We start from the raw sequence: 13035 nt of genomic DNA on the forward strand, positions 1-13035 counted from the left end.
TTGAACTCAGGTACTCCTGATTCCAGGGCTGGTGCTCTATCCACTGTGCCACCCAGCTGCCCCCCTTCTTCTTCTTTTAAAAATTTTTTTGCAGGGCAATGAAGGTTAAGTGACTTGCCCAGGGTCACACAGCTAGTAAGTGTCAAGTGTCTGAGGCTGCATTTGAACTCAGGTACTTCTGACTCCAGGGCCAGTGCTTTATCCACTGTGCCACCTAGCTGTCCCACCTTTCCAGTCTTCTTACTCTTCAGTCCAGTGACACTGGCCTCCTGGCTGTTCCTAGAAAAAGACATGCTTGGAATACTCTCCTTCCTCTGCTCTGACTACTGACCTCTCTGGCTTCCTTTGAGTCCTAACTAAAATCCCACCTCCTACAGGAAACCTTCCCCAACCCCTCTTAATTCTAGTGCCTTCCCTCTGTTCACCATTTCCTATTTATCCCATATATAGCTTGCTTTGCATGTATTTGTTCACATGTTTGTCTCCTCCATTGGAAGGTAAGCTTTTTGGAGGCAGGGACTGTCTTTTAACTCTTTTGTTTATCCCTAGCACAGCTCCTGGAACATAGTTGATGCTTAATAAATATGTACTGATGGATTGGATATAAAATACCTATCACATACCAAACAATGGGGGAATGCATACAGAAGTAATACAGTCCCTGACTTTAAGATCTTATATTCTCGGGGCAGCTAGGTGGCGAAGTGGATAGAGCACCGGCCCTGGAGTCTGGAGTACCTGAGTTCAAATCTGACCTCAGACACTTAACACTTACTAGCTGTGTGACCTTGGGCAAGTCACTTAACCCCAACTGCCTCACTAAAAAAAAAAAAAGATCTTATAGTCTCCTAAAGGAATGTAGTAGGCTCTCAATTAAGTAGACAGCAGTTACAAGTGGAAAATAAATACACACAGAAAGGCCTCTTTAAGAAGGCTGAGCTTGAACTTGCACTTGAAGGGACCTAAGGGGTTCCTGGAGGCCAAGGGGTGAACATTCTAAAAAATGGGGAACAGTCTGTGCCAAGCATGGAGGCTAGAGATGGAACATCTTGTACAGATATCAATCAGCGAGTAGGCCAGTAGCGCATGGTATGTGAGAGGAAGTCAAAATAACAATGATATTATAAAATTATATTAAAATTTAATTTAAATAACGAACAATGATAATAGAGCTTACTCTGCCAGACACTATGCTAAGTGCTTCATGATTATTATCTCATTTGATCCTCTTAATAGTGCCCCTAGAGTGTAGGTAGAGAGTTCTCTGAAAGAGGATACTCCCATGCTCCTGTTTCTTGGTTTAGTGCCTTGGTAGGTTTGGATCCTGCTTCGGCTACTTCCAGGCTAATTGTTAAGAGGATCAAATGAGATAATAATCATGAAGCACTTAGCATAGTGTCTGGCACAGACACTGTTTGTTATTTAAATTAAATTTAAATATAATTTTATATTATGCATAGAGCACTGACCCTTAAGTCGGCAGGACCTCAGTTCTAAATCTCACCTCAAACATTACTAGCGCTGTGTACTGATTGCCTTAAACATCTGGAGCCATTTCCTGTTGTCCTGATATGTATCTGGCCCGGGACCCAGATGGCTCTGGAGGAGAGAATGAGGTTGGTGACCTTGCAGTGTCCCTCACTTAAATCCAATTCAGTGTAAGTCATGACATCACCTCCACGTCATGGTCCTCTTTGAGAACGAAGGACAAACAACAATCACGACACCTATGCTCACACAGACCCAACCTGTTCAGTTAGCAGATAAATCCTACCCAGTTGCCTGAAACTATGTGTCTGTGTATACATATACATATTTACCTGTACACACACAATACGAGTTGGTTTCTACGTTTGTGGAGGGGGAAGGAAACAGGTTTTTATTAAGAGCCCACTTGTGCCAGACTAAGAACTTTGCAAATAACTCATGGGATGCTTATCCTGTAAGTATCCCCAATTCACTATTGAGGAGAGTGATGCTGACAGAGGTCAAGTGACTTGCCCTGGGTCACATGGCAAGCATCTGAGACTGGCTTTGAATGAACTTCAGTCTGGAAGACTGAAGGGTCTATCCATTGAGCAGCCCAGCTGGCCCAAGGACTGGGCTGCTTCTTACCATCCCAGTTCTCAAAGTCTGGATTCAGCGTAGATCTGTAGGAGCTGCAGGCATGCACGAGCAAGCCAGGCGGCGTCCACGGGCGGGCCAGGGGGTGTGCACGAGGAGGAGGCCCAAGGACTCCTCTGTCCCCGCCCACCTCCCAGGCCTTTCCCAAAGCCCTCCCCCGCCCGACTAGTGGGCCTGCGCGTGCGCACGACGAGCGACGAGAGGCGGGAGAGGGCGTGGCTAGAGGCGCTGCGGGCGGCGTGCGGAAGCACGTGCGTGGGCCGGGAAGAGGAGGAGATAAGAGGCTGGGGAGGGATCGAGGGGAGAGTGGGCGGGACGGTAGGAGGGGAAAGGTAGGAGGTGAGAGGTGAAGTGGGAGGAGAGCGGAGCGGAGCGGAGTGGAGCCTGGGAGCCGCTGTCGGAGCGGAGGGCGTCCCTCGCGTCCCTCCCTCCTAGCCCGGAGCCGGACCCGGGAGCTGACGGGCGGGCGCGCACGCCGAGCCCAGGCCTTCCCGCGGCCCCGCGAGCCGCCGCCCCAGGTAACGTCGCTGCCGCGGGCCGCCCACCTCTGTCGGGCTCTAGGCCGCGCGTGCTCCGGTGCTGCCGGCCCGGCTCGGCCCGCCCCGGTCCCCATAATTCCCCCCTCTCCTCTGCGCCGTCGGACCCCGGCGCCCGGGCCTTCTGACTGTTCCCTCCCGCGTTCTCGGCAGCTGCGGCCGCTGTTCCCGCTCCTCCCCTCCGGAGGGGAGTCACCTGTGGTGTCGGCCCCTCGCCCCCGCCACCTGCTTGTTCCCGCACCCGCCTTGGAGGACCCGCCTCAGCGGCCGCACTCCACTCGTCCTGGTCCGGCCGGCGTCGGAGCTTGCCGGGGTCTGGGGAGCGGAGAAGGTGGCGGGGGTCCTGGGGGCTCCCCAACTTCTCTCCAGTGGCCGTCCCCTATCCCGGCTTCCCGGACACCGAGGCGGGGGGACCGGGCATCCTTTCTTTGCCGTGAGAATGCTGGAGCAAAACTTGAGCCGTGTGCGTGAGTGTGCGCACGCGTGTGCCTGTGTGTGCGTGCGTGTGTATGTGTGTATGTGTGCGCTGACGCGCGTGTGCGCGCGCGCGAGGGGGAGCGCCTTCCGAGCCCCCGGGGCCGCCGCGGGGCTGGGTCCGCTTCTTGGCGGCGGTGCTGCCGCGGGCCTCTTTCCGGGGCCTGGGGGTAGGGATGGGGCTCTTTCCTGGCCTCTGCCCCCTCTGGTTTTTAGGCAATTGGTCTATACCGTACAGTAGTGGAGCACAAACTGTATTTCGAACGCTGCAGGGCGACCCTCGGAGGTGGTCCTTTGGGAAAAGATCGGAATCACGCAAAGTTGCCCAAGTTAGTCAGCGGGCATTTAGGGAGCACTATGGGCCAGGCACTGACTTAGGAAGGAAAGTTATCGGATGGGATGCGAGTAGGTGGTTTTTGTTAGGTCATGGATGGACTCCATGGACCAAATTCTCATCCTATCATAGACCTAATAAGCTGCTTATAATGTGCCTGCCACGGTGCTAAGCACTGTGGATTCGAAGAAAGGCCAAAAAAACCCCAAACCCAAGGAGCTCTCAGTTTAATGGGGAAGCTACCGGCAGACGATTATGTCCATATTTGCAAGATATATACTAAGTAAGTTGGAGGTAGTTTCAGAGGGAAGGTTTCTTGCAGAAGGTGGAATTTGAGCTGAGATTTGAAAGAATCGAGGAGGCAGAAAGGAGGAGGAAGAGCATTTCAAGCATGAGGGACAGCCGGTGAAAATGCAGAGAGTGGGAGATGGAGTGTCTTGTGCAAGGAACAAGGAAGCCAGCGTCATTGGATCTTGGAGTAGGTGGAAGAGTCTCTAGTGTAAGAATACTGGAAAGGCTTTGAAAGCTGAAAAAAAAGGTTTTATATTTGATCTTTATTTAGTGTTGAAGGCTGTTCTATTTAGCTTTTTAATTGTTAATGTGGAATTTAAATACAAGTTATCCTTTAAGAACTTTTACCATTTGAGGTAAGAATTTTTGAAAAATGTGTATTTTTAAGTTGCCCTAGGTAATTCAGTTATTTTCATTTACATTCGTTTTTATATAGCCAAGATCTTGTTTCAGAAAAGCTTTCATTGTTTTTCTTCACTGGAAACATGTTTTTTGTAGGAGGGAATATAGTATTATGTGTAGGTTCTAGGTCAGTATTAAAATATAACACTAGATATATATTTTTAACTCCTTTTAAGGTATGTAGTATTTTCCATAAATAATATCTCATGCTTATATAGAGATTTAAGGTTTCCAAAGTGCTTCCCATTTTACAGGTGAAGAAAACTTGATGTAGAGAGGTTAAATGACTTGTTGCCCAGAGTCATGGAACTAACGATTGTCTGAGGTGAAATTTTAACTCACATATTCCTGACTTTTAGTCTCTCTCCATTAATCCCTTTCTTCCCATGCACAGAGCAGCTCATATACAAAGAGAATAACCATATATAAATTACCCTATTAATTACCTGGAGATTTCAAGGTACTTTTAACAAGCTAATTAATGACTCATACCTCCTTAAATAATTTTGCCCATTTGAGGTAAATAAGAAAGGAATCTCAGTTTATTGATTGGGAAAACTGAGGCATAGAGGTTAGGACTTGTGTAAGGTGATAAGGTAAGTTGTAGAAATTGGAATTGGACCCATATCTAGTATACTTCAGGCACTAATAAGTGAGGATTTTTTAATGTTTAGTAAATGTCTAGGTAGTAATTCCTCTTGTTACTTCAAATTTTAATAAGTATATTTATATATTTGCAACAGCAAGAAAATGTAGTCTTAGGATGTCTGTCTAAAATTTATTTATTATTTGACTTGTGTCATCGTTATAGGATTGCTGCTTTTAGTGTGTCACTTGCTTATTGGTATTAGCAATTTTTCTGCTTTTCTGTCCCTCACTCACATGGTTTGGAGCTGGAATGGGGTTAGGAGTTATCTAGTCCAATTCTTCATTTCATAGATAAGAAAACAGATTTAGAGGGGCAGAGGGACTGGCCCAAGGATCCCATCTTGTGATCAGAGTAGTGACAGAGGCGATAGTTGAATTTAGGTCTCCTGACTTAAGTCCAGTGTTCTTTCTACTATGCCTTGTAGCTTCAAAGCATTCTTTTCTCTTCATATTTTGCTTTTGTATCCTTTTTTATATTAGAAGATAAGAATTTAATAATGAAACAAAAATGATTCAATTCCAGTCTGTGTATTTTTAGCACCTTAGCCGTTCCATTGTCAGATGAGATGGTGGTGAAAGCAACAGGTTGGTAGAACAGGAAAACAGTGGGGGGGGGGGGGGTAAGATGAGTCAGAAGTGGTGGAACCAGGAGGTGGTGACAAATATCTGGCCTGTTTATGCTGTAAGAATTTTTTTCATCCATGTATTTAGAGATTGTGGAAAAACATGTTGCAACTTTTGATACCATCATCTCTCCTCTAAACTTTGATGTTCATCTATGCTATTCATTTGCCACTTGGACTTGTAATTTTTTTCATGTTCACTCTCACCAGATAGACAGCTTCTTGAGGATAACATGGATGGTCTTTTATCATTCAGTAAAAAGGCATTTTTAAAAATGTGGGTTTTTTGTTTTTGGTTTTGGTTTTTGCAGGGCAATGAGGGTTAAGTGACTTGCCCAGGGTCACACAGCTAGGAAATATCAAGTGTCTAAGGTCGGATTTGAACTCAGGTCCTCCTGAATCCAGCGCTGGTGCTTTATCCTTCTAGCTACCCCCTAAAAAAGCATTTATTCAGTGCCTACTATGTGCTAGACACCATGGTAGGCAGGGGAGATACTGATCAGAAATCATAGTACCAGTCTTCAAGGAGCATAGATTCTGTTAAGAGCCAACATATACATAAGTTTATGAACAATTAGACAAAATAATAGCAAGGTAATTGTGGGAGGGGAGGGCACTGTGAACTTGGGGGGATTAGGAAAAGTTTCATGTAGAAGGTGGTATTTGAGCGGAGTTTTGAATGAAACATGGGATTTAAGATGTACAGGTGAGGAAGGGGTGAATCCCAAACTTGAGGGGACAGCCAGTGAAAAGGCATAGATGGAGTGCTGTTTGAAGAATAGCATAAAGGGCAGTTTGGCCTGATTGTAGAATGTGGAAAGGGGAGTAATGGATAATAATATTGGAAAGGTAGAGTTGGGCCAGGTGGTAAAAGGCCTTAAATGCTAGCAGAAGATTTTGATCTTGGAAGCAATAGGGAGCCACTGGAGTTTATTCAGTAAGAGAATGACAAGGTGAGAGTTGCTCTTTAGAAAAGGCACCTAGGCAGCTGGGTGTAGCATTCATTGGAGAGGGGAGAGGCTTAAAGCAGGGAGACTAATTAGCAGGCTTTTAGAATATTGTTTGTCCTTTCATGACATCCAATGTCATGACTTGCAGTGAATTGGATTTAAGTGAGGGACACTGTGCAAGGTCACCAACCTCACTCTCTCCTCTAGAGCCATCAGGGTTAGTGGCAAGTTATACATCAGGATGACTGGAGATGATCGCCCAAGATGCAGTGGGAGACTGAACTTTTAAGCTAAGGTCTTTCATAGATCACAGTTTGACAGCTGAGTTGACGATGGCTTGAACAAAGGTGGTGGTCATGTGAATAGAGAGTAGTTGGATATAAGAGTGTTGTGGAGGTAAAAAATGACAAGATAAGGTAGATAAGGTAGATGAATGTATAGATTGGAAGGATGGTGGTGCCCTCTACAGGAATAGGAAAATTCTGAAGGGCTCTTGGGGAAAAGATCAGGAGTTAAAATTTGGACTTGTTAAATTTGAGATGGGAATACAACTCAAGAGAGACTAAGACTGGACATACAGATCTGTGAGATATCTGCATGTGTTTTATAATTAAACCATAGGAACTGATGAGCTCATCAAGTGAGAGAGTAGATTGAGAGAGCCACTGTAGATGTCCATGGTTAGGGAACTGATATGGATAATGAACCAGCAAAGGAGACTGAGAAGGGGGAGTAGGGTGGACAACCAGGGGATAACTGCTGACATGAAAACTGAGAGGAAAGAGTATTTATAGGGGGCAGCTAGGTGGCGCAGTGGATAAAGCACCGGCCCTGGATTCAGGACTCCCCGAATTAAAATCTGGCTTCAGACACTTGACACTTAACTAGCTGTGTGACCCTGGGCAAGTCACTTAACCCTCATTGCCCTGCAAAAAAAAAAAAAGAGTATTTATATTTAGGATGAGAGGATGGTCAGTGGTTTTAAGTGCTCCAGATAGGTCAAGAAGTATGAGAACTGGGGCAGCTAGGTGGCACAGTGGATAGCGCACCGGCCCTGGAGTCAGGAGTACCTGAGTTCAAATCTGGCCTCAGACATTTAACACTTACTAGCTGTGTGACCCTGGGCAAGTCACTTAACCCCAGTTGCCTCACTAAAAAAAAAAAAAAGTAGTATGAGAACTGAGAAAAGGCCATCCGATATATCAGTTAAGAGAAGATCAATAACTTTGGAGATAGCAGTTTCAGTTGGGTAATGAAGAAGGCATATTGCAAAGGTTTAAAAAGCGAAGTGAGAGGAGAAACAATAAATAAATAAACCTTTTAATAGATGTTAATATTTGTTAGAAGGAACCTTAGAGGTCATCTAGAACACAACCCATAAATAAATGAATGAGAAACTTCTTTAAAATGAGCATTAGGAGTAGTCATCCAGGATTTTTTAAGACATAGAGGAGAACTTGCTGTTTCTTAAAGGAGGCAACCAATTCCACTTGTGTACAGTACCAAATTTTAGATGGAACATTTATTAAGAACTTACTCTGTACCATGCATTTCCTTTTTATAGAGCTAAAATCATGCTTTTTGCAACTTCCACCCATTGCTCCCATGCTTTCTAGAGCCATAAGAAGTCTAATTCTTTTTCCAGGTGGCAGCCCTTCAAATAGGATTATGCCTTAACTAAGTGGTCTTTCTGCAGGCTAAGAAATGCCTATTTCCTTTAGCCCCTCATATAAAATGCTCTCCAACCCCTAACCATTCTGGGTGCCCTTTTTGAACATATTTCAGCGCCTGCCAGTGGCTTTAAAATTTGATGCTTAAAAATCAACATGATTCTTTAGATAGGGTGACTACAGGGAATCTTACCCATCTCAAAGGCACCTTCCCCTAAAAGCATTCATTTATTTAAGTTTCTTCTAATTTGTGAGAGACTGGCTTGATAATCCATATTAATTTTCATTCTCTTCTGTGTCTTTCTAATATAAGACAGGCAACACTAATAAACAAAGAATAGTAGCATGCCATAATAACTAACAGAAGGAAGTGCTGAATACTTGTGTAGGTGGACAGGATTAAGTAATTGCATTACATACATTTCAAGGTTTAAATAATATTTTAGAGCAGTGAAAGGGAAGGGCCAAGGGAGATGATGGCATTTCTGGAGTTGTGGTGGTGAGATGTGCAGCTGGTGGCTCAGTGGATAGAGCACTGGGCCTAGAGTCAGGAAGACCTGAGTTCAAATCCAGACTCAGACATTTCCTAGCTGTGTGACCCTGGGCAAATCACTTAGCCTCAGACTACCTAGCAAAATGGGTCCTCATTTCTAAGCAGGACCTCATAGTGCATTTCAGACCTAATAGTAACAAACTCAAACCAATTGCCACACACCGTGATGGCCTCACACAGCCTGTACTAACACCTTGACCAACACCTTCTGTCAGACACTGATAGAAACAGCCCAGGACCTTGAACTCAAGATCTTTGGCAACAGCAGGATCTCCCAAGCTTACTAAACCTGCTTCCATTCCAGCCCAGTCTCTACAACCATCATTGAGGGGAGAAATTGTTGTGAAGTAGGAGCTCATCTTCCTTATCTCCACCGGCAACAATTGCCACCAACTGGCAGATGTTCACATCACTCTCCATATTGCTGGTCCTGCTTTCACTGCAGCCATCTTCCTAGGAGGCAACTGCTGTGAAAAAGGGACCAGCTGTTCCTCCTACCTGCCAACCAATTGCCCCCACAGACAGGCTGGCGAGTTCGGCGGAAGCAGCAAGTATCCTGGGGAAGAGATAGGATCCAACATGTTCCAAGAAGGGCAGGCTTCCACCACCCCCATCTTGATTGCCATCTCCCCTCAGACCCTGGATGGAGATAAGTCAGGATCCTGAACCCAGGAGCCCAGGGAATGGTAGTGCTTGAAACTCTCTGCTTGAACATATCCTCCTGGTTGCAGCCTGGTAACTTCTCTTGAAGAAATGACAACCACTAAAGTCCTTGGTCCTATCAAAGAGGTGGATGGGATTTGTCAGGCACTCTAAGGACCACAGGACCGTTCCATCTCACTTGCAGATGAAACTTTCATTGTGTGTTGTCTTCCCTATTAGAATGTGAGCTCGCTCTTTGGGAGCAGGGCCTGTTTTCTATTTGTGTTTCCAGTACTTGGTGCAGGGCTTTGCACATAGTAAATCATTATTTTATTCAGACTAGGAATTACTTCACAACTGTATACCACAACAGGACAGTGGATTTAACAGAAAAGGGATCTACTAAACCTTGTGCCAATTCAGTTGAATTTCTACTTGGTAGAAAATTGGAGAGTTTAGTCTTATCAACATGTTTTGGTTTGGTTTCTTTTTCTCTGAATCTGGATTTTATAGGTGTAGAGACCTTCAATTGAAAAAATTCTTAACTATACTTCAGCAACTGTGGAGCAACTTTGAGACAGTTGGCTGGGCACTGATAAGTTACATTATTTGCCATGAATTACATAACAAGTTTGTGCTAATGTTGGTACTTGATCTCAAGTTTTCCTGACCTCAGAGGTAGCCCTCTATCCACTATGACATGCTGTTCCTCAAAAATAACCTGAAAGATTTAGTGATTAAAGTTAAGACTTTAATGTCCAAACTCTTGGATTTTTCTTTTCTCTCTATATTAAAAATGACCAGCCATTCTGGAATTTAGAACAATTAATCAAGTAATATGGAAAGGTCCTTATATCTTACTGATGAGTCCAATTTTTTATGTAGGAGGAGTTTTACAGCCATGATCCTTTATTCAAGGACATATTTTCTCTGGATATAGTGATGAAAGGTGTCTGAGAATTCTAGAAAACCAGCTAAGGAGACTATAAGCTGCTAATTGATTATTTTAAATGGCAAAGAAAAGTTGTTTAAAATTAGATTTTCCAGTAATTGTTTTATTTTTAAAGAAAGGGTATAGTATTTTATGAATGTAGTTATTTTACTCAGCGCATGCATGGGTAAGTACTAAATGCATTTTTAAAAATATAAATTTATTGATGCCATCAGCCAATTTGCTAGAGAGAACCTGAATTTTGGTTCTGGCTTTTCTACCTGTGTCTGGATTCCTTCCTTCCTTCCTTCCTTTCTTTTCTTCCTTCCTTCCTTCCATTTAAAAAATATTTTTTTTCAATCTTAATCTTTATTTTTTTTTCAGGTTACATGTAAAAAGAGTTTTCAACATTTGTTTTTATACCAAAATTTTCTCCCTCTCTTCCCTCCCCCCTTCCCAAAGACAGAAGGCAATCTGATATGTTATATATTTACAGTCACATTAAACATATTGACTCCTATCCTTTTCAAAGATAAATGAGATCCTCTATGAGAAGCGTTTTGGAGCTCTTTTGGAAAATATGTTTAATTTCAGTATAGTATCTGTCACTTTCACAAGAGCTGTGGCATATTAGTGACTTTTCCTCATTCTGTTAATTTATTTTAATTTTTAAAACACCTATTTCTTTTTAGTGTTCTTTTAAAATTTTGAGCTCCAAATTCCCTCTAACCCTTCCCTATCTACTGAGAAGGCAAACAATATGAAATCAATTCTTCACGTTAAATCATGCAAAACATATTTCCACGTTAGCCATATTGTTTTAAAAAAATAAAGTGAGAATTATACTTCAGTTTGCATTGAGTTCATCAGTTCTCTCTCTGGAGGTGGATAGCATTTCTTCATCATGAGTCCTTTGGAATTGTTTTGGACCACTGTATTGATCAGAGTAGCCAAATCTTTCACAGTTGATCACTGTTACAACATTGCTGTAACTTTGTGCAATGATATCCCAGTTCTTCTAACTTCACTTTTTATCAGTTCATATGGGTCTTGCCATTTTTCTTCTGAAACCATCCCGCTCATCATTTTTTTTTTAACTTTTTTTATTTTCCTCCAGTTACATGTAAAAACAATTTTAACATCCATTTAAAAAACTGAGTCCCAAATTATCTCCCTTCCGCTCTCCCTTCCCTTTAAGAAGGCAAGCAATTTGATATAGGTTATACATGTTTAGGCAACGCAAAATATTTCCATATTAGTCATATTGTGAAAAAGACAAAAAAACCTCAAGAAAAATAAAGTAAGAAAAATTATGCTTCAGTCTTTATTCAGACACTATCAGTTCTTTCTCTGGGAATAGATATCATTTTTCATCATAAGCCCTTCAGAGTTGTCTTGGAGCATTATATTGCTGAGAATAGCTAAGCCATTCATAGGTGATCATTTTACAATATTGCTGTTACTTTGTACACTGTACATTTCACTTTGTATCAGCTCTTGTAAGTCTTTCCAGGTTTTTCTGAGAGCATCCTGCTCATCATTTCTTATATAGCACAATAGTATTCCGTCATGATCACATACCACAATTTATTCATTCACTCCCCAATTGGACAGCTCCTCAATTTCCAATTCTTTGCCACCAGAGGAAAAGCTGCTATAAATTTTTTTGTACATCTATATCCTTTTCTTTCTTTTTTTTTTAAATTTTAAAATTTTATTTTATGTATATACCTAGTAGTGGCATTACTAGATCAAAGAGTATGCAGGGTTTTATAGTCCTTTGGATATAGTTCCAAATTGCGGTACAAAGTAGTCAAATCAGTTCACAACTCCACTGATAGTGCATTAATGTGTCATTTCCCCCCACATCCCCTCTAATCTTTGTAATTTTCCTCTTCTGTTAGCGAATCTAATAGGCATAAGGAGTACCCCAGAATTGTTTTGATTTGCATTTCTCCAATTAATAGTGAGTTAGAACATTTTTTTATATGCCTTTTTATAGCTTTGCTTACTTCATCTGAAAACTGTTCATATCCTTTGGTCATTTGTCAATTGGGGAACGGCTCTTATTTTTATAAATTTGACTCTGTTCTCTATATGTTTAAGAAATGAGGCCTTTATGAAAGAAACTTGCTTCAAATTTTTTTTTTCACAGTTACTATTGCTAACTGTATTTCCTTTCATCGTATCCCTGCCCCGTTTTATTATATTCTCTTTCTCCTTTTACCCTGCCCCTCTTTAAAAGTGTTTTGCTTCTGACTATCCCCTCCCCCAATCTGCCCTCCTTTCTATCACATACTTCATCCTGTCTTATCCCCCCTCCACTCTTATTTTCCTACTGGGTAAGACAAATTTCTATACCCATTTGAGTGTGTATGTTATTTCCTCTTTGAACCAATTCTTATGAGAGTAAGGTTCACTCACTTCCCCTCAATCCCCCGCCCCCCACCTTCCCCTCCACTGTATCTTCTTTCGTGTGAGATAATTTACCCCATTCTACCTTTTCCTTTCCCTTTTCCCCAGTGCATTCCTCTCACCCCTTATTTATTATTTTTTTTGGATATCCTTTCATATTCAACTCACACCTGTGCCCTTGGTCTAAATATACTTCTTCCGCTGCCTTAATAATGAGAGTGTTCTTATGAATTCCAAGTATCTTCTCATGTAGGAAGAAGGTAAAGAGTTTAACCTTTTAAAAACCCTTATGATTTCTTTTTCCTGTTTACCTTTTTAATGCTTTTCTAGAGTCTTGTATTTGAAAGTCAGATTTTCTATTCAGCTCTGGTCTTTTCATACAGAATGCCTGAAAATCTTTTTCATTGAATACCTTCCTCCTGAAAGGATTATACTTAGTTTT

The 13035-nt window shown here is 42.4% G+C and overlaps 1 protein-coding gene across 1 annotated transcript in view; it reads left to right on the forward strand.

The window, feature by feature from the left end:
• Nucleotides 1-2449: 2449 nt before the first annotated feature.
• The window catches only part of LOC122735479 (SREBF chaperone), an 88783-nt gene continuing 78197 nt past the window's right edge, over nucleotides 2450-13035 (forward strand). Inside the window, exon 1 of the mRNA XM_043977041.1 lies at nucleotides 2450-2642. The gene's annotated coding sequence lies outside the window, so the exon portion shown is untranslated. The remainder of the gene's footprint in view (nucleotides 2643-13035) is intronic.

Source organism: Dromiciops gliroides, chromosome 1 (assembly GCF_019393635.1).
Source record: "Dromiciops gliroides isolate mDroGli1 chromosome 1, mDroGli1.pri, whole genome shotgun sequence".
Lineage (NCBI taxonomy): Eukaryota > Metazoa > Chordata > Mammalia > Microbiotheria > Microbiotheriidae > Dromiciops > Dromiciops gliroides.